The sequence below is a fragment of the Sciurus carolinensis genome, chromosome 11 (assembly GCF_902686445.1).
Source record: "Sciurus carolinensis chromosome 11, mSciCar1.2, whole genome shotgun sequence".
Classification (NCBI taxonomy): domain Eukaryota; kingdom Metazoa; phylum Chordata; class Mammalia; order Rodentia; family Sciuridae; genus Sciurus; species Sciurus carolinensis.
Genome location: NC_062223.1, coordinates 135,146,599 through 135,151,199, shown reverse-complemented (window position 1 = coordinate 135,151,199; position 4,601 = coordinate 135,146,599). Strand labels below are relative to the sequence as shown.

The 4,601-nt window shown below is 39.9% G+C and overlaps 1 pseudogene; it reads right to left on the bottom strand.

Moving 5' to 3' along the window:
* Positions 1-2,201: 2,201 nt before the first annotated feature.
* Positions 2,202-3,343, bottom strand: LOC124960749 (induced myeloid leukemia cell differentiation protein Mcl-1-like; annotated as a pseudogene).
* Positions 3,344-4,601: the final 1,258 nt, after the last annotated feature.

Sequence of the window (4,601 nt, the reverse complement as noted above, 5' to 3'; positions counted from 1 at the left end):
TTAAAACTCCACTTTGACTCAATTATTGAAAATCTACATATAACCAAATTAAAAGATTAATTTTCATTCCACAACTTTTCTTTTTTTTTCCCCCTTTGGAATTGGGTTGTCTTTTTTATTTATTGTAAACAAATGGGATACATGTTGTTTCTCTGTTTGTACATGGAGTAAAGGCATACCATTTGTGTAATCATAAATTTACATAGGGTAATGTTGTTTGATTCATTCTGTTATTTTTTCCCTTCCCCCCACCCCTCCCACCCCTCTTTTCCCTCCATACAGTCCTTCCTTCTTCCATTCTTGCCACCCTCCCTAATCCTAACCCTAACCCTAACCCTAACCCCTCCCAACCCCCATTATGTGTCATCATCTGCTTATCAGTGAGATCATTCTTCCTTTGGTTTTTTTGAGATTGACTTATCTCACTTAGCATGATATTCTCCAATTTCATCCATTTGCCTGCAAATGCCATAATTTTATCATTCTTTATGGCTGAGTAATATTCCATTGTATATATATACAAAAGTTTCTTTATCCATTCATCAATTGAAGGACATCCAGGTTGGTTCCACAGTCTGGCTATTGTGAATTGAGCAGCTGTGAGCATTGATGTGGCTGTATCTCTGTAGTGTGCTGATTTTAAATCCTTTGGGTATAGGCCAAGGAGTGGGATAGCTGGGTAAAATGGTGGTTCCATTCCAAGCTTTCTGAGGAATCTCCATATGCTTTCCAGAGTGGCTGCACTAATTTGCAACCCCACCAGCAATGTATGAGTGTACCTTTTCCTCCGCATCTTCGCCAACACCTATTGTTGCTTGTGTTCTTGATAATCGCCATTCTAATTGGGGTGAGATGGAATCTTAGGGTAGTTTCGATTTGCATTTCACTTATTACTAGAGATGTTTAACATTTTTTATATATCTGTTGATTGCATCTTCTTCTGTGAAGCATCTGTTCATTTCCTTAGCCCATTTGTTGATTGGATTATTTGTATTCTTGGTGTAGAGTTTTTTGAGTTCTTTATATATTCTGGAAATTAGTGCTCTATCTGAAGTATGAGTGGCAAAGATATTCTCCCACTCTGTAGGCTCTCTCTTCACATTACTGATAGCTTCCTTTGCTGAGAGAAAGTTTTTTAGTTTGAATCTATCCCAGTTGTTGATTCTTGCTTTTATTTCTTGTGCTATGGGAGTCCTGTTAAGGAAGTCTGATCGCAGGCCGACACGTTGAAGATTTGGACCTACTTTTTCTTCTATAAGATGAAGGCTCTCTGGTCTAAATCCGAGGTCCTTGATCCATTTTGAGTTGAGTTTTGTCATTCCACAACTTTTCAATTCCAGGTTTAAAAAAAAAAACTGTCTAAATAATACTTACCAATACCAGATTGAAAAATTAAAGCCTGCATAGTTATGAATCAGATTTGTCCCACTACAACCAGGTTGCATACAATCACAGTTGGTTCTGTAAATACTCTAGAACTGACCAGGAGAAAGTTTAGAATAGAAAAGCTGTATGAAGAAATAGATTCCTAACTGAAGAAGTTGTGGATTTCAAAATTTAAATTTGAGAGTTTTCTCCTTTTATGTTCACAGAAATAGTTTCTCTGTAAAAATACACATTTTTACATCCAAATACATTTACAAGTTGTTTCCGTCTTTAAAAAATGAGTATTCATATTTGTAACTAGCTGAGCCTTTAAGTGAAGTACTCTTGGCCATTATTATGCTAATAAACTAAGAATCATTCAAACCAAGCCAAAGTAGAACAGGTAGAAAAGTCCTGAACACTTGGATCTTCTATCAAGAAGTATACTTGGGAAAGCTAATTACAGAGGAAAAGCTTCCCTTCACTTTTGCACAGTACTGAGGCTTTCAGTCATAGCTCCATTACCTGTAACTTAAATCATTTCTTATAGGTCACTGGCATTGTTAGTGCTTCTCTTTAACACTATAGGAAATTAATTAATTCGGTGGGCATATTTAATGAATTCTATGACTAACCTGGCTACTGGTCACTCTTCTGGTTCTAGACAAGGAAATTTAAGTTTTTCCATTCTTAACTTCACTAAATCTAATAGTCCTCTTCCATGGTCTCCCAGTTTGCTTGGTGCTGAAAGTGAACTTTGCTTCTTTCATACAGTGAACTCTTCAAGGGGGACTACTTTTCCTAAGTATTTATTCTGGTTAGACATAATCCTCTTGCGACTTGCTTTCTGGCTAGGTTGCTAGAATGAAACTCTTGGAGGTTACAGCCTGTGCAGCTTGAAGTCCAACTTCATAAATACATTTGATTTCACAGAAGTTTTGGTGGTTGGAGTTGGTTAAGAGTCAACTATTGCACTTAAAGGCTATCTTATTAGATATGCCAAAACAGCTCCTACTCCAGCAACACCTGCAAAAGCCAGCAGCACATTTCTGATGCCGCCTTCTAGGTCCTCTACATGGAAGAACGCCACAAACCCATCCCAGCCTCTTTGTTTGACCAGCCAGTCCCGTTTTGTCCTTACTAGAACATCTGTGATACTTCCTACTAAAGGTTCGATGCAACTTTCTTGATTTATGCTCTACAAGTGTTTGGCCACAAAGGCACCAAAAGAAATTAGAGTTACAATCCTGCCCCAGTTTGTTACTCCATCACTGAAAACATAGACCATCACTCAAAACAAAGATTTGACATCATCTTCTTTTCTCATGTCCAGTTTCCGAAGCATGCCTTGGAAGGCCATCTCCTGGTTGCATTGCACTCCGACCCAACCCGTTCTAGGGTCTCTAGCACCTTCCTGCTGGCGGCCCCAGATCCGCCCATTGGCTTTGCGTCCTTGGCACGGTTGCCTGCTCTCCAAGGTACCTAGAGATAATCTCCAGCGACTGCCAGTACAACTCGTCGTCCTCCTCCTCCACTGGGGGCGGCTTCAAGGGTAGTGACCCGTCAGTGCTGGAGCTCTTAGTGGCCTCCCAGACAACTCCAGCAAGGGCAGGACAGCCGGTCGCTTCCCAAGAGGCTTGGGCTCATATCCGTCCAGTTCCTCTTCAGGCAACATGGCAGCATCCGCAGTGGGGGCTTCCATCTCCTCAGGCGGCCACACCAGTAGGTGGGTGCCAAGAACAGTCACCTCCCAGGGGTCGCCTTGATGTAGGGAACCTCCCCGCCAATGGGCCCAGGTCTTCTGACCCTTCCGGGTCTTACGCCTGAGCTGCGGGGGCGGAGGCGGGGGCGGAGCAGGGGTCTGCAGCACTTCTGATTTCCCCTCCCACTACCTCTTGCTGGGTGCTACCGGCTCCTAGCCTAGCACCCCCACAGTAGAGGTTGAGTCCCATTACCTGTTTCTTTTAAGGCCAAGCATCGCAAGACTCCGCTGCCGTCAGCTGCCTGTGGGTAAGACCGAACTTTATAAGTAAACCACAACGCCAGAATATTTTGCTATGAGTTTTCTGTAGTGCCAGCTTTCTATTTGTAAATTCTTTTAGCTTTTGTTTTTCATGGAAGGATTTTACTTCATCAAATCTGAAGGTAAATTTTGCTGCATATAAGATTCTTGGTTGGCATCCTTTCTCTTTCAGAGCTTGAAAAATGTTGTTCCAGGCCCTTCTAGCTTTTAGGGTCTGGATTGAAAAATCTGCTGATATCCTTATTGGTTTCCCCCTGAATGTAATTTGATTCTTTTCTCTCACAGTTTTTAAATTCTGTCTTTATTTTGTGTGTTAGGTATTTTCATTATAATGTGCCTTGGTGTGGGTCTATGGTAATTTTGTCCATTTGGTGTCCTGTAAGCCTCTTGTATTTGATTTTCCATTTTCATTCTTCAGATTTGGGAAATTTTCTGATATTATCTCTTTGACTAGATTGTTCATTCCTTTGGTTTGTATCTCTGTACCTTCCTCAATCCCAATAATTCTTAAACTTGATCTTTTCATGATATCCCATAATTCCTGAAGGTTCCATTCATGATTTTTTACCATCTTCTCTGTTTGGTCACCTTTTTTTCAAGATTAAATATTTTGTCTTCAATGTCTGAGGTTCTATCTTCCAGTGTTCTGGCCTACTGGTTATGTTTTCTATTGAGTTTTCAATTTGGTTTATTGTTTCCTTCATTTCAAGGATTTCTGTTTGTTGTTTTTTTTTTTTTCAGAATCTCTCTTTATTGAAATGATCTTTTGCTCTTTTATCTGTTGATTGGTGCAATCATTCAATGTCTGCATTTGCTTTCTTATCATTTGCTTCTCTGATCATTTTAATTATGTACATTTTGAACTCCCTTTCTGACATTTCTTCTGCAATGCTGTCATTGGATTTTATTGATGTAGCATCCAGGTTGTTTGGGACACTTTCTTCCCTTGTTTTCTCATATGTTCATGTATCTTCCCCTCTAGGCATGCAAATCTGAGGTATTGCAGTTTCCCCCCTATAGACTTATAGTGTCCCTGCCAGTTTCCAATACCTCACCTTGAAGTGAGAGATCAATATTAGCAGCACACTATACAAATAATATGCATTCTAAACTCAAGTATTCCCTTTTAAGATATTAACCATATTGTCTTAATAAACAGATTATAAGTTTGATTATTATTGACAACTTAGCAATAAGTTTGCAATAAAGACCA